This window comes from Moschus berezovskii, chromosome 23 (assembly GCF_049115385.1).
Source record: "Moschus berezovskii isolate FMDL1 chromosome 23, NW_MosBer_1.0, whole genome shotgun sequence".
In the NCBI taxonomy this organism is placed as follows: Eukaryota; Metazoa; Chordata; class Mammalia; order Artiodactyla; family Moschidae; genus Moschus; species Moschus berezovskii.
The window spans coordinates 33,898,135-33,920,203 of NC_142482.1; positions in this window are offsets into that span (position 1 = coordinate 33,898,135).

Below are 22,069 nucleotides of genomic sequence, written 5' to 3' on the forward strand. Positions count from 1 at the left end.
CTTTAAGTCAACTTTTTCACTCTCCTCTTTCACTTTCATCAAGAGGCTTTTTAGTTCTTCTTCACTTTCTGCCATAAGGGTAGTGTCATCTGCATATCTGAGGTTATTGATATTTCTCCCGGCAATCTTGATTCCAGCTTGTGCTTCTTCCAGCCCAGCATTCCTCATGATGCACTCTGCATATAAGTTAAATAAGCAGGGTGACAATATACAGCCTTGACGTGGAACTAAAATTATGGTCACCAAATCAAAATGACAGAAATAGGAACCGCTTCTGTAAATGAATTTATACAATCAATGCCCTGTTGTAGCTAACATACCTATACTCTTGTCATGCATATGCCTTATTTTTAAAACTACCCAGAATTCCAAACGCAAAGGACTATTTTGTTATACTTTCCTTAGGTTGTCATTAATGAATGAATGGGTTGTCTAAATGATGACATGCTTTCTAGTTGCATTCTCAATTGAAATTATGATAAGGCTGCCTTTTAAAAGAGATATGATTTTTAAGTTGCTGGATAACAGAAAAGGAAGAACTGGTCCAGGAAAGCACAAGATATAGTCAGTCTTCACTATTAGTGACTTTATGATATGCACTTCAGATTGAAGCCACTGCAGATTGATGTAGGGGCATGTCATCTACTCTTACAATGCCAGAAGATCAATTAAGCTTGAGTTCATAAAAAAAAAAGTCTTTGTTAATCAGGTGTATTTAAGGCTGTTTCATTTAACTCTCTCTGTTTTTAAAGATATGACAGATTGCAATCTTGAAAGGTTTCCAATAATGAAAAATATTCATTAAAAATGAGTTGGTACCCATTGATAAAAGGTGAGGCCATGAAAGTTAGAAAAACTGACTTCTTTTAGGTTCTGGGCAGTAATTAATAAGACTGAGCAATGTTATAAGGGATAAAAATTCATTTAGACTCAGTTCTGTGGCAAAACTCTAATTGAGAATATGACCTTTTCACCTATTAGTAGCCTGTGAAAAAGAAAAGTATGTCAGAGAGAAAATAAAGAACTAATGAGATCTGAAAAATCTATACAAGGATGAACTTTAATACGTATTGGCTCACAGAACTATGAGGAGAGAAACAGATCAAAAGCCAAGTAAGTACTTGAGGCAATTTTATTGACAGTGAAACCACACATGGATTCACTGTGAAACCACCACAAAACGCAATAATTGTTGGAGCCTTACAAATTCTTTATACCCACTGCTATGTTCCGAATTAACGTGGGCCAGACACTTGTTGTAAGCACTGTATAGCCGGCACAAAACGTTTCTTCCCTTTAAGATATTAACATCATATCTCAGATACTCAGTTCAGTTCAGTTCAGTTCAGTCGCTCAGTCATGTCGACTCTCCGCGACCCCATGAATCACAGCACGCCAGGCCTCCCTGTCCATCACCAACTCCCGGAGTTCACTCAAACTCATATCCACAGAGTCGGTGATGCCATCCAGCCATCTCATTCTCTGTCGTCCCCTTCTCCTCCAGCCCCCAACTTTTCCCAGCATCAGAGTCTTTTCCAGTGAGTCAACTCTTGGCATGAGGTGGCCAAAGTATTGCAGTTTCAGCTTTAGCATCAGATACTGATCACCCTTAAATGTTGACATAAGGAGTGGGCAGGCCTTTTCCTTATAATTTATAGAGTAAAGGACCAGAAAGAAGTACCTCCTAGTCTTAAAGAGAGAACGCCACATTTATTATGAGACATTGGCCAACAATTGGGATGGACTAACTTCATGGGAATTTGGAAGATAATCCTTCCAGAGAAGGTGAGTGTGTTTTATGTCTGGGAAGAAGATAAATTAGATACCCAAAATGTGGGCTGAGGAAGAGATTGGCTAGTTGCACACAAAATAATTTCCATTCTCTCCTGGGCACAGTATTAGACCACATTTCTCACTCTGTCTTTCAGTGGGATGTACCTGGAATGAGTTCTGTCCACTGGACATGGGCTGAAGTGAGGTATACCATTGCCACCTCTGGCCTCCATGCTCTAACCTTTCTCATTCTCCTGGTAGATGTTGATGACTAGGTGACCTCAAAAGCCAAGGGTGGAAGATGCCAGAGACTCTGCATCAGTTTGTGTCCCTAAAGGACTGTACAGAAGAGAGATTTCCCCACCCTTACTTTGACCATGAACTGGATTTTGTGTGAATCAGAAATTTAATGGTTACACCACTGAAATGTTGTGGGTTGATTTTTTTCACTTATCAGCAGCTATGTTTACTTGAATTAATATAAAAGCAAGTCATTTGCAAATATATAGGTCCCAAATATTTCACCTCCATGACTTATTTTTTCTGTATATCCATGACATTTTTTGATTAGCAACACTTCTTAATTATGACATGGTTGAATTTGTAAAGTTTTCCCTGTAGAGTTAATTCTGTCTGGCCTGCAGAGAAGAATCATCACTGAGCATTTTGGTGATGCTGGTGCCCCTCTCATCAGTACATCCCTAATATCTTTGGTAAATGGTTTGGCCTCTGGGCCCTCCTGTGGAACATAATCTTCTGATGGGGCTCTTGGCCTCGCATAATTTACCTGCTTCAGAATGCCCACTTCCTGGGGCTCTTGAATCCTTCCCCTTTATTTACAATGATGTTTAAGGCAGTTCCCTTTCACTAACCATAAGTTATCATTTTCTCCAGGCTCCCACAGGTTGCCCTAGGAGTAAACATCATATCCCAGGATATATATTTAAAACTAAACATCATATTATAAATTATCTTTAGTTTAAAGGACATGGATAGCACATCCAGGCTTAGAGGATTGGAATCCTTTCTGCACTCCGTATTTACTTGGGGTAAGGGGATGAGGGATAGAGACTAGAGATTAGAATAGCTTCATACTACTAGTGAGTCATGGGCCCCACACTTGGCACTGGTGGTAAAGAACCTGCCTGCCAATGCAGGAGACATAAGAGAAGCAGGTTCAATCCCTGGTTCAGGAAGATCTCCTGGTGGAGGGCATGGCAATCCACTCCAGTATTCTTGTCTGGAGAATCCCATGAACAGAGGAGCCTGGTGGGCTACAGAGCATAGGGCTGCAAAGAGTCAGACATGACTGAAGCAACTTTTCTTTGCACACGCTAGTGAGTCACATATATTTAATGGAATTTAATAAAAGTTGAGTTCATAAGGAATTGATAAGGTTATAATAGAAAACCTTCACTATACCATGGAGGCTTATGTGTTCAATGTTTGTTTTAACTAACTAAACATTGATGAGTTCACTGATATTAGCTATACTCGCTTAAAATTTCTGAGTTATGATTTGTGATATTTATGACTGTTATATTAAATCAGTAGTCCATAATTTTCTCATCCATATAAATATGATTTTACTTTTAATAAAACTAATTTTTATTCTAAGAGTTTGTCTACTAAAGAAATTATCTGAGAATATGAAAACGAGAAAGGACCTATCAGTCCAGGACTCAAGGTCTATTCCTGGTAATTCATATGATGTCAATAATCTTTATACTTTTCAAAATAATTTTTAAAAGATTTTTTAAAATTTTATGCTGCTAATTAAAATGCCATCCCTGGAGATGCTGTTTTTAATTTATGAGATGTCTAATAATGTTTTTAAAAATATTAAACATATGCTTCATCAGAACCTATTTGTAATGAGATTAAAGCAATTAAGTAATTGCAAAAGCATGTCTGAACATGCTGGAAAACTCTTCTGAAAGAAATAATAATTTATTTTAATATTAACATATTAAAATATGAACATGTAGCTAATTTTTGTCAACTTCACTGTTTTTGCTTACTTGGTAACACAAACTTATCCAAACACATGCACTAACTACATGGGAATTTGGGAGATAATCCTTCCAGGGAAGGTAAATGTGCTTTATCCAAAATTAAGCTTGGTTCACCATCCTCATCTATTTTTCTCACTTCAAGTGCTCTCCTTTTTTAGCCACTAAGAAAACAATATATAAACAGAGATACAGTATTGGTACAAATCCTCAGTGTTAGTATTTCAAGTCCTTTCTTCCAGGCTTATAACTACCAATGCAATGAACAATTCATCCTTCTGCCTGTTAGAAATGAAGACATCCAGCTTTTAACCATTTGCCTGCAGTGAAGGGAAAAGGTAGAGAAGTATTACCATGTTGGAAACAGCAACACTGCTTACAGAGAGAAGCATAGTGAGAATCTACAAAGTACAAAAGTGGTCTTTTACTCTCTTTTGCTTTTTCTGATATGGCCCTTGAGCCCACATCAGAGACCACCAAGTCCCATTAGCAACAGCCTAGTTCTTTAGTACTTCAAGCTGAACCCATTCAAGTACATAAAATATTTTTTTTTATTGATTCATGTTTAAGACATTAAGTTTGTACTTCCAGGAATGATTAAAAGCATACAGAGAAGGGATATATTATGGTAATAAAATGTGAGATGAGAGCATTTTAATGTCAGCATCTTAACATAGGATCCTTCAATAAATAAAAATTTCTGGGAACTTCTACAAAGAGAAAAATACGGAGTTCATTTTCATAGATCATTGAGACTCTATAAATCCTAATGAAGAAATGTCTAAGCTGATTGAACTCCAGAGAGTGATTATATGTCCCTGAAGAATAATGTGAACATGGTTGCTTCAGGTAGTAGTCCCATCTGATGTTCCTTCACCACCCCACCCTTACCATGAGTCCCACAGTGGGATCTGAGCCAATCCTGACAAAGGCAGGAGTCATCAGTGTGTCAATCTTAGCTTCTCGCAGGGTTTCATCAACTTATCCACTTGGATCTTGTGCCTGCTGACTGATATATTTATTTTGGTCTTTGGTTGTTTACTTCATAAAGGTAATATTACTTTAGAAAATACAAGGAAATTCTGGAAAGAAAAACTGTGGCCACGTTACAGCTAGAATAGTATTACTTTTACTATACCTCCTTATTTCAGCTCATTGTTGTTGTTCAGTTGGCCTGTCGTCTCCGACTCTTTGCGACCCCGTGGACTGCAGCATGCCAGGCCTCCCTGTCCCTCACCATCTCCTGAAGTTTGCCCAAGTTCATATCCAGTGACGCCATCCAGCCATCTCATCTTCTGATGCCCTTTGCTACTTCTGCCTTCGGTCTTTCCCAGCATCAGAGACTTTTCTAATGAAATGGCTGTTTACATCAGATAACCAAAATACTGGAGGTTCCTCTTCAGCATCAGTCCTTCCAGTGAGTATTCAGTGTTGATTTCCCTTAGGACTGACTGGTTTGATCTTGCTGTCCAAGGGACTTTCAACTTATATTTGTACATAAATAATTCTTTAAATTGTATAGTAATTTAAATGTAGGTAAAATACTTTGGCCAACTCATGAGACCAGTTGACTCATTGGAAAAGACTCTGATGCTGGGAAAGGTTGGGGGCGGGAGGAGAAGGGGACGACTGAGAATGAGATGGCTGGATGGCATCACCAACTCTGTGGATATGAGTTTGAGTGAACTCCGGGAGTTGGTGATGGACAGGGAGGCCTGGCGTGCTGTGATTCATGGGGTCGCAGAGAGTCGGACACGACTGAGCGACTGAAATGAACTGAACTGAACTGAAAGTGGAGTAAACTTCTGCATTTTATACATTTGGACTCCATAAGATTTTTCTTTTACCTCACTCCCATTTGAGGGATTTTGTAGAACTGTGAGGGGAATGAAATATTAATACATTTTAGAAGACCAAAGTGTATGATATATTACTCTAGCATTTTATGTACAAATCTAAGTTAAAATATTTATGTACAAATATAAGTTGAAAGTTGAACGGACTCATTGGAAAAGACCCTAATGCTGGAAAAGACTGAAGGCAGGAGGAGAAGGGGACAACAGAGGGTGAGATGGTTGCATGGCCACACCGACTCGATGGACATGAGTTTGAGCAAGCTCCTGGGGTTGGTGATGGACCGGGAAGCCTGGCGTGCTGCAGTCCATGGGTTCAACAAAGAGTCAGACATGACTGGATGACTGAACTGAACTGGTAAGTTGAAATAAAGAATAGAATTTTGAACACTACATCTCATTTAGTCTGTTTCGCACTCTTAAGATATAAGGTAGGTTTTATTTTCCAAAAAGTTCACAATTATCTCCATCTCATAGGAGAAGGAAATGGCAACCCACTCCAGTGTTCTTGCCTGGAGAATCCCAGGGACAGGGGAGCCTGGTGGGCTGCCGTCTATGAGTTCGCACAGAGTTGGACATGACTGAAATGACTTAGCAGCAGCAGCGGCAGCATAGGATCCTTTACCATATGACCTTCACTTGACTACATCAAGATGGAGAGTTTAGTCCTATCCTCTTGAACTTGATCAGACTTGTAACTACTTTGAGCGGGGTGAAAATTCCACAGTATGTTTCTGAGACTAGTTCATAAAGGGTAAAACAGCTTCCCCATTGTCTGCTGGAATATTATTTTGGAAACTTGGCTGCTGCAGCCTATCCTCAGGCCACCATATTGTGGGGACATCACAAGGAAATCTTGTCTTGGTGTTCTGATCAGCATGACTAGCCTTTGCATCATTCTACCCTAAGTGCCAGACGTGGAGAAGAATGAGCCTTAGGATGAGACCATCCTCTAGCTGCCAAATAACTCCCACTTTCAAGTCTTAGAAATGGTGCTCCCAGTCAAGGCAGAGCAGAAGCAAGCAGGCCTTGGTTTGCTGTGCTTGATTCTCATGACTTCAGAATCTTCTAGCCTGATAACAATTGGTATCTTAAGTTGTTAACTTTTGGTTACTTGGTTATGCAGCAAGAGCAGCTGGAACAGGATATTTAAGCACCCTAATATTCTTCTTATGAATGTAATACAAATATAATACTGAGTTATTAATAGAACAAGAATGTCTTTTACATTGGCAAGAGCTAGGTCAGAAATAAATGATAAACTTACTCACTGGGTTGTAAGTTATTAAAACAAATTAGGAAAAGTGATTCTGAAATAATCAAACAAGACACATTTGAAGAACCAGATTTAAGTGGTCTCTCCGGATGGATTCAAAGAATATCTTATTAGTTAGAGGATAAATTAGGTTAACTCTAAAAATTCCTCCCAAGCCTGTGCTTCTCTGACTGTTACAGGGAGTATGTCAAGGATCTAAGAAGTATCAGTTCAGTTCAGTTCAGTTCAGTCACTCAGTCATGTCCGACTCTGCAACCCCATGAATCATAGCACGCCAGGCCTCCCTGTCCATCACCAACTCCCGGAGTTCACTCAAACTCATGTCCATCGAGTTGGTGATGCCATCCAGCCATCTCATTCTCTGTCGTCCCCGTCTCCTCCCACCCCCAATTCTTCCTAGCATCAGACTCTTTTCCAGCGAGTAACTCGACGCATGAGGTGGCCAAAGTATTGGAGTTTCAGCTTTAGCATCAGTCCTTCCAATGAACACCCAGGATTGATCTCCTTTAGAATGGACTGGTTGGATCTCCTTGCAGTCCAAGGGACTCTCAAGAGTCTTCTCCAGCACCACAGTTCAATATTTAAAAGTGTCATTTATGCTGTATCCTTGGGTGTCTCAGCATTGGGCCTGCAGGATAATATATAGAGGGGATATCCTTAAGTATATATTCTCCTCTAGACAGGAATTGAGCTACAACTCAGACATTTCAGTAAGTCAGGACAAACTGTAAAACAAGTCTGTGGAGTTGCAAAGAGTCAGATACAACTTAACAACTGAAAAACAACAAATACAGAAAACATTCCCCAAAGTTCACAAGGGAATTTGAATCTTGATTTGATTTTGAAACAAATAAAACTACTATATCTGATCCACAGCACAGAAGAAAATTGCTTTAGATGGTGTGTATGTATTCTTTTATTCAATATTTATCCTTATTGTTACTTTCTTCTGATGTGACATTCCTAAAGTTGTTTTTTTTATTAAGCTTTTACTTTATTTCTACTGTTGTATTATAAAGCATGTTGTAAAAAAAAATATCATCTGAGTTGTTCACTTAGTATAATCATTGGGAAAGGAATACAAGGTCAAAGCTTAAAGCCTATTTTTCAGTCTATCAATTTAAGAATTGTTCTATGATGCTTGCAAATGAATTTTTATCTCTTTTTAGGGTTCAAAAGCTAAACACAAATTGGAAATACACAGATTTCCCTCCACTCTGTAGATATTAATGACTATTTCTTTTCTTAGGTCCTAGAAGATTTGGGGTTCATGAGTATTCTATGAAATAAAAACCTAAAGTTCCTATAGTTCAACACAAAATATTATGATTCTTCTTCCTCTGCTCTGATGAAAGATTATATCATCCAGACAAATCTAAAATACTCATTTCTACAAACTGAATCACAGGCCACAGTAAAAATCTGCATAGTTCTTCAATTCTGAGTGTTTGCAACTTTAACTAAGAGTTTAGTGATTTTTAAATTACACACAAAAGTGAAGAATTTGTATACATTATGTATTAGTGAGTACTAAACCCAAAAGATTGGGTTTGTTTCTTTATTAGTTGCAGTACTGAATGTAAAGAGAAATGGTTTTCATTAACCAAAATTACCTATGTTAAGAAATAGAAAAATGTTTCCATTTTATGAAGAAATAAAATAGAAATAAAAATGTTTAGTATATGTATGCCAACAACATCTCATTAGCAGCAATTTCCTTTCTTATCATGGACAAGAACTCTCCTAATGATAAACTCATTTCTTCCTCACAACAATCCTATGGGATAAGTTACTACCCATAGTTCACATATTGAGGAAGCTGGGCCAGAGAGAAGTTAACCTGCACAAAGTCACCCAGTTAGTCAGTTGTGTAGCCTGATTTGATGTCAAGGAGTCAGGTTTCTGAGATTACATACCATGTGGCACTAACTCTGGAGAAAAATATCAACTGACAGATCTGGACAGTTAAAACAAACCAGTTACTAAGGGACCATGTAGCATTGTTCAGTTGAAATTGGTATTTGTTGAGTGAATTAAACCTTAAAACACTAAGGCATTCATTGATGCAATGAATTAACTTCTCTCCTATTCATTTAGCATGATACTAATTAGGTATCATCTTTGGAATAAATTAAGAGAATAGTCCCTGCAATTACTTCCTGTGTTCTGGGACTCAGACAAAAAAAATCCTTATTGAGAAAGGTGGCAGGATCTTTTGAATTAGTCTATAATTCCAGTTCATCTTCTTGATTGATATATGTCAAGCATCTTTTAGATACAAGTGACAAAAAACCCAAAGGAGATTATGCAAAGCCAGTAATTATTTGGTTCATATACCAGGCATGAATACAGTAATTGCTCACAGAATTAAATGAAGAAATACAACATCAAAGACTTGAAAGTCTGAAATGAGGAATTCAATTCAAAAGGAAGGTAACTCTCCCCCACCATTTCTCATTTGCAGTTGCATCCAGTTCTCTTTAAATATGCTTGTACAATTTATTGTGCTAAATGTCCACAACAATCTGTTGATCAGGATAGACATTTACACCTTAATATAGAGTTTCAGAATGCTCACATTTTTGCAGAATATATTCATACTTAATTTGATCTTTATATAATAAAACAACTATTTTTCCTTGTGGGAAAAAAAAAGAAAATCTAAGGAACAAAAAGCGGATTGAAGAAGTTGGTTGGGTATATTCTGTTTGTCATAAAATCAGGTCACCTTCACGAGGCCAGTACTGCTCCAATTAATAATAATGCTTTTAATATAACTTCAGTACTTTCTTGCTGCCAGGTTCCAAAGAACATTACTTACACTGATAATTGCTTGCTAAAATTCACTGTAAAAGTATATATTTTCTGGACTTCCCTAGTGGTCCAGTAGTTAAGAATCCATCTGCCAATGCAGGGGACACAGGCCTGAATGCAGGGGACACAGGCCTGATCCCTGGTCTGGGAGGATTCCACATACCACAGGGCTATTAAGCCTATGAGCCACAACCACTGAGCCCGCACACTCTAGAGCCTGTGCTCTGCAACAAGAGAAGCCATCACAATGAGAAACTCACACACTGCAATTTAAAGAAGAGCCCCCACTTGCAACTAGAGAAAGCCCACGTGCAGCAATGAACATCTACCGCAGCCAAAAATAAATAAATAGAATAATTTATAGAAAATAATATATTTTCCTACAAACCTATAAAAGTCTTTCACCTTAGCAAGTTTAATAAGCAGAAGTTTATATTTGGGACTGTGGCAAACAGTAATTGGCTAAATGTTTTAGAACCTGAGAACCATTTGACATTAAATGATTCCAAAAGACCTAATCTGATTAGTACCTAAATAGAGTAATAGCATGGATTTGAAGTTGAATAAAAAGAAGAAAATCAATGTTTGTCAAACCATCTATTTATAATTCTAAGGAGGGTATGAGTAAAAACAGCAACAACAAAAACGAATCAGACTAAAGCAGAACAGATATAAGTTTGGGTCGCTAAAATAGCACTGTGCCATTAGAAATTAGGAAGAATCCTGGACCTGAAAAATAAGTTGCTTTGTCTCATCCAGACAACACCTTAATAGTGTTTACACACAGCTCCAAAAATTGCCTATAATAGGTTTAGCATTAGTCCTCTGTGTTTATTCCTTTTAATTCATATTAATGGAATCTAGGGGAAACAATTTAGCATTTTAAATTTTTGTAAACACATCATTCACAGAGGAACAGTTTAGGAAAATAATTAGGAATTACTTATGCTCACGAAAATAAAACACAATAGATTTTTCCAGATAACTAAGATTAAGAATCTAAAAAAATTGGAGCATTCTTCTCGATTTTGTGATCTTTATGAAAATGCAGTCTATTTAAAAACAGTAATTTCTGTTCTGTCCGCATTCTAATATTTATCTATTCATGTTTGTATGTAAACAAAAGAAACCTTTTTAAAAGGTCTGAGCTAATAATTAATATTTAGATTGGAAAGTGTTTTTGCAGATGTCTGTATTTATCTGGCAATGCTTCCATGGAGGTTTAAGCATTTCTAGAACAGAGGAATAGGGGCAGAGACTAGTATTTCTATAACAATCTCTGAAACAGAAGAACTATTTGGATTTATTACAGTGCTGTAACTTAAAAAAATACATAAAAGGTAATACTAAAGAAAATATCAGAATGACTGGAGGCTGAGCACTTTGTAGACATTCAACAAAAGAATACTTTTTTCTATTCTTATTTAGTGTGGTGGAAAGTATACAAGTTTTTCTTATGTTGAAAGTATTAAAATTAGAATATGAGTTCTAATTAGAATTAGAATATGACTCCTGGCTGAAGCAAATATCCACATGAATTATAATCACCCAAATTCTGAGGTCATTCATTTTCAAATAATTTAAGAATAATTGTATTCACCTACAATTAATTCTAGAGTTCTTATGTGTCCACTTTATACTCAGGGGTAAAACATGCGCTGATGGAAACGATGTCAATGCTATTTCTGCCTGAAGATTTCAGGGTACTTGAGTCGAGCCTAGAGAAATCTCATTAAAATTCTGACCTGCCTTGATCTTGATTAGCTTAAAACATTTTAAAAGATCATTATATATGATGGCATGTCTGATTAGAAAATCAAGAAGATAGGCATTTGTCAAATTGTCAAAAGCTGAATTTCTCTCTAGATTTTCAGTTCCATTACTGCTGTGAGGGCTTTGGTGTAAGCACAGCAGCTGTAAAGCACGATGCATCTCACCCATTTAAATGTTAGCTATCTCTGAAAAATAACTTTGAAACTATCACAATAAGCTTTGAGATTCATATGGTCAAGTATTTATCTCCTGTTAAGAACTGAATTGTGACCTACCAGAATAGGCTGAAATTCTAATCTCCAGTACCTGTGAATGTGACCTTATTTTGAAAAAAAATCTTTGCTGATGACAGAGTTAATGTGAGTTCCTTACGGCAAACCTCATCCAACATGACTGTGTCCTGATAAACAGAGGAAATTTGGACCCAGAAGGAGAATCTGAAGAAAAAAAGCAAAAATTGGAGTGATAGATCTATTAATAAAAGCTGAAGCCTAAGGCTGCCTGCAAACCACCATTGCCAATTTGTAGGAAATACATTAAATATCTTCCCCAGTGGCTCTTGCAATGCAGAGACACAAGAGATGTGGGTTCAGTCTCTGGCTCAGGAAGATCTCCTGGAGATGGACATGGCAACCCACTCCAGTATTCTTGCTGGGAAAATCCCATGGACAGGGAAGTCTGGTGGGGTTGCAAGTCCATGGGGTTGCAAAGAGTCAGACATGACTAAAGCAACTGAGCACAGACAGTAAACATAAGAACAGGGGAAAGTGCACCAAAACTGTGTGATCAAAAATATAGACTATAGGAAACTCTAAAGGCTCAGTTTTTCAACAGATAAATAACAAGAAAAAGAACAGGGATGGAGGGAAAGCCTGCACATTGACTTAAAAGACATATCAAATCCCCAAAGGGGCAAAACCAAACCACAATGTCCAGGGATAGAGATTTTTGTGACAAAACTTTCAAGAAACAAATGCCACTAATTCTTATATAGATAGGCATTGTAATTACCTTGGAAGAATAAAAGGAAAGATATGATTAAGATGGGGCATGAATTTCTACTGAGGTGGCTGGTAGATGTATATTTCTTGACCTAGGTAGTGATTATAAAAATTTATTTTAAAATAGGTGATACACCACAGGAGGGAGTAGAGGGAGAGAGATGGACTGGGAATTTGGGTTTGGTAGAGGTAAACTATTACTTTTAACTGGATAAACAACAAGGTCCTACTGAACAGCATTGAGAACTATAGCTCATCTCCTGGCATAAACTCTAGTGGAAAAGAATATTTCAAAAAGAAGGTATATATGTATAAAACTGAGTCGCTTTGCTGAACAGCAAAGACTGGCGCAACATTGTAAATCAGCTATATATTTTAATTTAAAAAATAGGCAATACATTTTTGGTGTGTGGTCTTCCAGATCTGTTTTATTTTACAATAACAAATTTTTAAATAAAATTTATTTCATAATACTCATTAACATTTTGATAAATAACATAAAATCTATAGAAATGATGGGTTGTTTCATGGTCCCGCCCAACTCTGAAGTTTAGAGAAGTGAAGTAACACATGAGAAGATCCTTGCAGGGTCACATAGATGGAGAAGAATGGATACAGTCCCCATTTCCACTTCTCATTTCCATTTCCCCTCCTACCCTACACTCCTCCCATGATCCCCTTTCCTGCATGAGTAGGGAAGTCTTTTTCTTCTGGCTAAAATGTGGAAACTAAAGTTTAGGAAGTAGCCACACACTGAGGCTGTCACCTGCCACTGGTCACAATGGTGTACTGGGAAACCTAAGGAGTATTCTAAGAGTTCTAGAGTCCAGCTCCACTTCACAGACCAATAGAAAATCAACAGCTGTTTTAACCCATGTAATCTCTGAAGCAGGACCACGCTATTTGGGTACCATGGCAACTCTCTTGAAAAAGCTGCTTCCACAGGTCAGAAGGGGAAAGAAAACAGTCATTATTAGGGAAAACATGAGAGTGAAATCCAGGAATGTTAGCAAATGGTAGACAGTTTCAGTTTAGCAGCAGTAAAACTTTTATTCGTTACTAAGGTTTTTGGTAAAAGAAGAATACCAACCCCCCCAATTCAATTAATTATTCAACTAATTATTTGAATTAGTACTTATATTTTCCATATTAACATACAGATGCTTAATTTGCATCCACCTTTTCTGAATACCTGCCCTGTAGATCAACTTTCCTATACCCACTCTGTTTGAATATCAAGGACAGAACATGACGATGCTAGGCAAATAATAATAAAAAACAATAAACACAAGAATAGCAAAAAGAGCAAACCCTGAGAAAGAAGGAGAGTCTGATTTCTAGCACCTCTCTAAGAATGGACATCAGTGGAATATGGGCATGGGACGCAACACTCTTCCTGTTGGAGTCATTTCATCCTGGGAAATGACTACAAAACAGTTTCACTGCCCACTCCCCGCAGGGTTCATCTGTCTGCAGAGGTTAGAGTCTCTAAGGACAAGTGGCCATATATTTGTAGATCACATTCAGTCACCCCTGGGAATCTTCAGTGGATTGACTCTAGAACTCCTTACAGATACCAAAATCCAAGGATGTTCAATTCACTTTTATCAAAGATGTAGTATTTGCATATAACCTACCCACATCCTCCTACATACTTTAAATAATCTCTGCTGCTGCTGCTGCTAAGTCACTTCAGTCGTGTCCAACTCTGTGTGACCCCATAGATGGAAGCCCACCAGGCTCCCCCGTCCCTGGGATTCTCCAGGCAAGAACGCTGGAGTGGGTTGCCATTTCCTTCTCCTTAAATAATCTCTAGATTACTCATAATACCTAATACAATGCAAATGCTGTATAAACAGTTATAAATACAACATAAATATCATGTAAGTAGTTGCTTACAGCAGCACATTTAACATTTTCTTTCTGGAATATTCTTCAAATATTTTCAATCCATATTTGGTTGAATCTGCAGATTTGGAACCCATGGATACAGAGGGTTGACTGAATGTAAGAGAACCACAAGAGGTATAAACAGCAACGTTCTCCTTCGTAGAAGAAATATTCTGAAGAGACTGGAACATGAAACAGACCCAGAAGTGTGAGCATCTAATTCAGTAACTACAATTAAAGGGTTATTTTCTCAATTAAAAAAAAAAAGTGGCAGGTTGATTTAGAATAGTTCTTTATTTTGAGGGGATCAAGGATAACTAAGAATCTACTGGAAACTAGGGGTTCTTCTGCCCAGGAAATGGTATGTCTTCACATATATACCATTTGCATATGATTTGCCTGTAATTTCAGGGAATTCCTGGAATTAGCTTAAAGTTGTCTTCCTTCTCTGACAATTTTTTATTCTGTCATCTCATGATCAGTGATGGCATTTCCAGGTATTCATGATAACAAGAGATATATTCACTAACAATACAGATTAAATTGGATTGAGAGCCACTCAATTTGCAATATTTAGCTAGAAAAAAAGCAATTAGATCCTAGAAAATTAACCTATATATTCTACTTCTCTTTCCCACCATGTTCAAAGATTCACCATTTCAATGGTAACCAGAAACAGCAGTACAGAGTATGTGGGAAACTTGGGAGACAATGCAAAATGAAAAAACAAACAAAACAGAATGTAATCTGAATACAATTACTGAATAGATTAATGCCATGTTTTCCTTGCAAAATAATGAGATTTGATGTTTACTCATTTGGATAATCCAGCACTACACAGACACAAACCCACCAGGGAGTATGAAAGCAAATATCACTATTGAAGGTCAGAAAGAAAAATAGATTATATTACCCAAAGTCAAGTATCTATTTTTTTTAAATAAACAACAGCTGTTCTTGATGTTTTGGGAGATAAAATAAATAAACAGGGAGATAGATCCCTTACTAACTCTGACAATAAAAGAATGTAAAATGACATAAAAATGCAAATGCAAATCATCTGTCTAAGGGGAAGATAGCTTAATGTATAAACAAAATCCTAGTGTCAGTCAGTTATATTTTATAGAAGACGTATATGGTAACAATCTAAATTAATGATTCTTGTTACAAAAATAACCTTAAAGGAGGACTGAGAGAGAAGATATGTTAGTGATTAAATGACTCAGGTATGTAATACAAGAATCTCTGAAGAAAGGCAATGAATGAAAATGATGTTAAGCCCTTCATCACTCATTCTAAAAATTTTCTTAGTAATGAGTAAAGATCAGGAAACCTATTTATGAGCCCAAATTCTGCAACCCAGGCAGAAGTACCTTTAAATGTATCTTTAAAACACACAGAATAGATCTATAACTACTGATAGCTTAACATTATCAATGAATATTTGCAGAACAAAGGGAGGGAGGGAAAATGAAAGAGAATTCAGTTTAGTAAAAGATTATTAAAAGCTACCTTGTTTTCAACCCTGCACTAAGCAGGGTATCAAAGTTTGTTCACCACGATCTCCATGCTTAGTGTAGCGTTGGGCTTTAGTGCTGCTACTGCTGCTAAGTCGCTTCAGTCGTGTTCGACTCTGTGCGACCCCATAGACAGCAGCCCACCAGGCTCCCCCATCCCTGGGATTCTCCAGGCAAGAATACTGGAGTGGGTTGCCATTTCCTTCTCCAATGCATGAAAGTGAAAAGTGAAAGTGAAGTCCCTCAGTCGTGTCCAATTCCTAGCGACCCCATGGACTGCAGCCTACCAGGCTCCTCCGTCCATGGGATTTTCCAGGCAAGAGTACTGGAGTGGGTTGCCATTGCCTTCTCCGGGGCTTTAGTGTGTCCCCAATAATTCAGTGAATGAATGTACAACTCAAAGAGCTGCAGAAGTGAAGACCTGTGTGTTGTGCTCTAAGGAGCTCACAGGCATAGGAACAATTGACTCCAACAGGTAGATGGCTTCATTTACACAGAGTCATTCCCTTCATTGGCATCTTCCAATCCTGTGTGCTTATTTGGGGGAATCACAACCCTGAGCAGTTCAATTTTGGCTTTTTTGGTTTTACATAAATTATAATTTTTCTATTGAACTCTCTTACAATCACACATACAATCACTGGTGAAAATATTTATTGTTAAACGGTCTTGCTTTACAGACCTTATATAATAAATGTCATGTGATCCTAAGCAGCTGTCTACTCAGGTATCTGGAGACATTCCATACTCCAGGCAGAAACAGCACCCGTCTCAGTTACCTGAAATATTTTGAGCTATGACTAGTACCCTGAAAACGGGTTTTTTGCTATACATTCAATAAATATACAGGAATGGGGATGCCCTGTTGTCCCCTGTCCAGAAGCAGGACTATCTATGTGATTCTGATACCTACCTTCCCACACTAAAAATCTCTGGCTTAGATAAAGTCTAAAGTCCCCTTCCATGGAACCTGGGTTAAGAAGGCAGGTACCCAAAACTTAGTTTAACTTGCTTTAGATAATAACAAAGTTGCAAAGTTTCCCAACATGGTGGACTTCCTAAATTACTAAAATTTCATAGAGAGAAAAAAATATCTTTATGTTATATCCAAAATACCTGCAAGAACATTTAGGAAATGCTCTTTTCTAGGAAAAGTGAAAGTTGCCCAGTCGTGTCCGACTCTTTGTGACCCCATGTACTATACACTCCGTGGAATTCTCCAGGCCAGAAAACTGGAATGGGTAGCCTTTCCCTTCTCCAGGGCATCTTCCTGACCCAGGAATCAAACCAGGGTCTCCTGCATTGCAGGTGGATTCTTATTCACAGCTGATCATGAATAGCTTTAGAGCCCACACGTGCGTCCATGCATGCTAAGTCACTTCAACCATGTCCAACTCCTTGCGACCCTATTGACTGCACCCTGAATACTGTTGTGGGTTGCCTGCATCTCTTACATCTACCTATGTTGGCAGGCAGGGTTTTTAACCACTAGCTCCACCTGGGAAGCCCATAGGGGGATGCAAACATCTCTGAAGGAATCGCTAGGAACAGATTAGAGTGAGAAGAGGATTTAAAGCTATAACTCTTTGTTACCTCTCAGCAATAATGACTTTCTGGCTTTTGACTATAATAATTATTATTGTTATTATTATTCTTTCTTTTTGCTGATAAAGATCAAAGAGCATAAAAAGTGGTGGAAACGTTATATTTGACAAAATTTTACTAATGTCCTTGAAAGTTACATTCAGTATTCACAAGTTCAAAATTCTATGTATTCTGTCAGGTAAAAGAAAAAGAAACACATATGTATTATTCTTATGAAACCAGTTTGCTGTGCCATAATAACAATGATGAAATTGAATTCTTCTGCTTCAGAGGTGGTTTGGGGAGCTTTTGCAAAGCTGGTGTTCTTCTGAATATGTTCAGGAAGCCTTCAGGGGTGATCTCCCAGGTGGTCACAGTCCCCTGATTGCATCCATGGCATTTGTCATCTTTTTTCTGATCCTGATGTTGGCTTTGCAGGAACCTGACCAAGAAGTTGCCATACCTCCATCGTTTTCACAACTCCTTTCTCTCTGTGATTCAAAATGAGTCTAGCAACTCCTCCATCCTACAGGTTAATTTATTTATTTCTTGGAGGCAAAGCAAATATCATCAACCTCTATTTGCAAAGGTGGCTGAGAGATCAGTGTTGTCTAGATCACTTCAGTTCAGTTCAGTCGCTCAGTCGTGTCCGACTCTTTGTGATCCCATAAATCACAGCACGCCAGGCCTCCCTGTCCATCACCAGCTCCCGGAGTTCACTCAAACTCATGTCCATTAAGTCGGTGATGCCATCCAGCCATCTCATTCTCTGCCATCCCCTTCTCCTCCCATCCCCAATCCCTTCCAGCATCAGAGTCTTTTCCAGTGAGTCAACTCGTCGCATAGCTATTACAAAAATACTAAACATGTGGCTCTTTTAGCCTTTCTTGAAGAACCTTCTCCTGAAAACCCAGGAATGAATCATGGAGAGCTTGGCTGGCAAGTAAATTGAGTCACACAGGATACTCTATAGTCGACATCAGTCCTTCTCTTGGTAAATGACCTATAGTCCCAGGACAAGCTTGTGGACTAAACTATATGCTAATGGCATAAACCAAGCTTATGGTTTCCACTTTGGTACAGAAGAATTTCTATCCAGAATTTCTTCAGGAAATAATTGATTAGGGGATCTAAAGGGGAGCCTGGCATGCTGCAGTCCATGGGCTCACAAAGAGTAGACACAGCTGAGCAACTGTACAACGATAAGTCTGATCGTTATGCAGACAACCCTGGGCATGCCCACACTTACAGAGAGTGTAGAATGATCCTTTACCTTGATAGAATTCAATATATTTCTTTCAATCTATTTACCACTTTTATGTACAGCAAAATGGAAATAACACTTAAATGAGCACATCATCTAGCGCTGCTGTATGTCTTTTGATTTATGTTCACAATCCTACCTACATCAACCAGCAGAGCCTAGAAAGAGAGGAAAAATGGAGTTCTGGTCCCATGCCGAATACAAATCTTCCACACATAAAAACCAGAAAGAATTGTAAAACTTAATGCAAAGAAAAGTCTGGTTTCTGAGAAAAAAACCTCTCTCTTCATTTCCAACAGAAACTAACGTGAATAGAATTCATGCTGCGTGCTTGCTAAATTGCTTCAGTCGTGTCTGATTCTTTGTGACCCCGTGGACTGTAGCCCGCCAGGCTCCTCTGTCCATGGAATTCTCCAGGCAAGAATACTGGAGGGTTGCCATTCCCTTCTCCAGGGGATCTTCCCAACCCAGGGATTGAACCTGGGTCTCCTGCATTGCAGGCAGATTCTTTACTCTCTGAGCTACAAAGGAAGCCCTTAAGACTCAGAAGTGAGATGAGAACCCATGTTTCCACCCGGTTTCAAACCAGGGACCTTTCATGTGTTAGGTGAATGTGATAACCACTACACTATCTTCAAACCTTTGGATAACCAATGCATCAGTTTACCTAACAGTTCCAGAGTTGTATAAAATGGAGTGAGATTGAAACATAGGACAGATATTGTTCTTTTGCTAGACAACTTAAGCATCAGAGAACACTGATGTTGCAGTGTGTGGTGGCAACCTGTAATTGTTTTATTTCTGTAGTAAATTGACACTTGACATGTCAGATCTATTATTGGAGATCCCTAAATAAAAACAAATCACAAAGTCCTGTAAGTACAGTTTGACAAGAAGGGAAGACAAAACACAGTTTTGAGTTTATGATGCTCTGCTTTGAAATATTCATTCCTGTATAAAAATTTGGTTTCATCTACCACATAGACAGAATAAAGTTTCTAGGAATCAAGATGTTTTCCAACAATGTATAGTTTTGGAGATCTTTCCTCTTTCCTTCCTCTGTTCTAATTTTCCTAGGTTTTCACATTTTACCCTCACTCCATGTCATCTTTCCTTTCTTCCTTTCCATTTTTTTCTGTCTTGTTCCAGAACAAACACAGAAAAAATTATGCACAGGATGACCAGATTGCATAATTGAAATGGCTCAGAAAGAGAAAGAAGGGAAAATAGATTAGGGTCTGGCTCTGGGTAAGAAGAAGTAAACTACCCACTGACTGGCTATAAAACCTGGAGAGAATGTTTGGAGCAGCAGCGTGAGGACTCCGAAAAATGAATATGGCAGGTGGGCTGGGGGAGGAAAGCAGAACTCTAAACAGCACTGGGCCAGTGGTGTGTTATCATTTTTATATTTGTTCTTTTCTTTTCCCTCCAGTAACCTGAAGCTTCCATTCAACACATGCTAAAACCTAAAAGTAAGCACCAGTGTCCTTAGAGAGCTCAAAGAGCAGCAGTTTAGCTCTGACTTTAGAGTGGAAACGGGTCCTTTAACATGCAGAAAGTGGGAAAACGTCTCCTGTGTTTCTCTTATTTTCATTCTCTAGTGGCCCAGCTCCCAAGCAAACTTTTGGCAGCAGCAAGAGTGACAGCAACAGCAGCAAGAACTCATAGGAACCTAGAACACTGAAAACTACTGAAAACTGAACACTGAAAAACACTGAAAGAGGCAGATCTCTGCTCAGAGTCACTACGGTCCCAACAGGATGAGGTGAAACCATCCTGCCTTTCTCCTTTTTCTGACAAATGCTTACCCCCATCACCTCCACCCTCCCCCAAGGTAAAGGCATTTGACATGGATAAGTTCTGAGTTAGTCAAACACAACAGCCTTGCAAATGGTCTTCCAGGGACTCACAAAAGAGATCAAATAACAATTCAGCCAGGGATCAAGGCTGTGAACAAGTTGGAGTTGACCTCTGCCCCCCTCCAGTGCTTCCAGGCTGCTACTTTCCACCATGCTGCTAAGTCACTTCAGTCATATCCGACTCTGTGCGACCCCATAGATGGCAGCCCACCAGGCTCCCCCGTCCCTGGGATTCTCCAGGCAAGAACACTGGAGTGGGTTGCCATTTCCTTCTCCATAGTTTTCACCATAGTTGTTGGCAATTAGTTTTTGAGGCTCCTGTTAAAACTGAAAGCAAGAGATGGAACTAGAGGTTCTGAAAGCACGACCGATGCTCACTGGTTTTATCCTGCTGCCATCATTTTTCTTGAGTAAATACTTTCTAGATTGCTGCAAGCCTTTAGTTAATTTCTAAAGTTTTGATAAAATTGACTCTGATCATTTTTTGCAAGATTCATTTTGTTGCTTTTATCGAGGAACTTTTAGATGTCCTTACCCTTTCAGAGACATTATTTTGCTGACAAAAGTCCATCTAGTAAAGGCTATGGTTTATCCAGTAGTCATGTATGGATATGAGAATCGGACCATAAAGAATCCGACCACCAAAGAACTGATACTTTTAAACCATGGTGTTGGAGAAGACTCTTGAAGGAACTGATACTTTTAAACCATGGTGTTGAAGAAGTCTCTTGAAAGTCCGTTGGACTGCAAGGAGATCCAACCAGTCCATCCTAAAGGAAATCAACCCTGAATATTCATTGGAAGGACTGATGCTGAAGCTGAAACTCCAATACTTTGGCCACCATCATGATGCAAAAAGCCAACTCATTGGAAAAGATACTGATGATGGGAAAGATTGAAGGCAGGATGAGAAGGGGATGACAGAGGATGAGATGGTTGGATGGCATCACTGACTCGATGGACATGAGTTTGAGCAAACTCTGGGAGTTGGTGATGGACAGGGAGGCCTGGCGTGCTGTAGTCCATGGGGTTGCAAAGAATTGGACATGACTGAGCAACTGAACAACAGCAACTCTTTCATAGTCACTAACATCACATATATAAAGATTCATATCTTCCAATAATAATTGGAACTTTTTTAATTCTTTAAAAAATTTTTAAAGAATTTCTTTAATTCTTCCAAGAATTTAATATTTTTGCTATAATTTAGGTCTTCTTTCTCCCACACCATCTCCTCTTTTTCTTTCCTAACTTCCATTTCTTCAATTGAAATCTCTTCTACCAGCTTAAAAGTTACATATGACTTTGTTTTCCTTCCAGAGGATACCCCTAACTTACCAAAGATCCACAATAGGACTTTTTTCTGCTCTTTTTCTGAAGTTTTATTTTCTAATTTTTTTTTTTTTTTGGCTTGCAACTTGCAGGATCTTAGTTCCCCGATCAGGGATTAAAC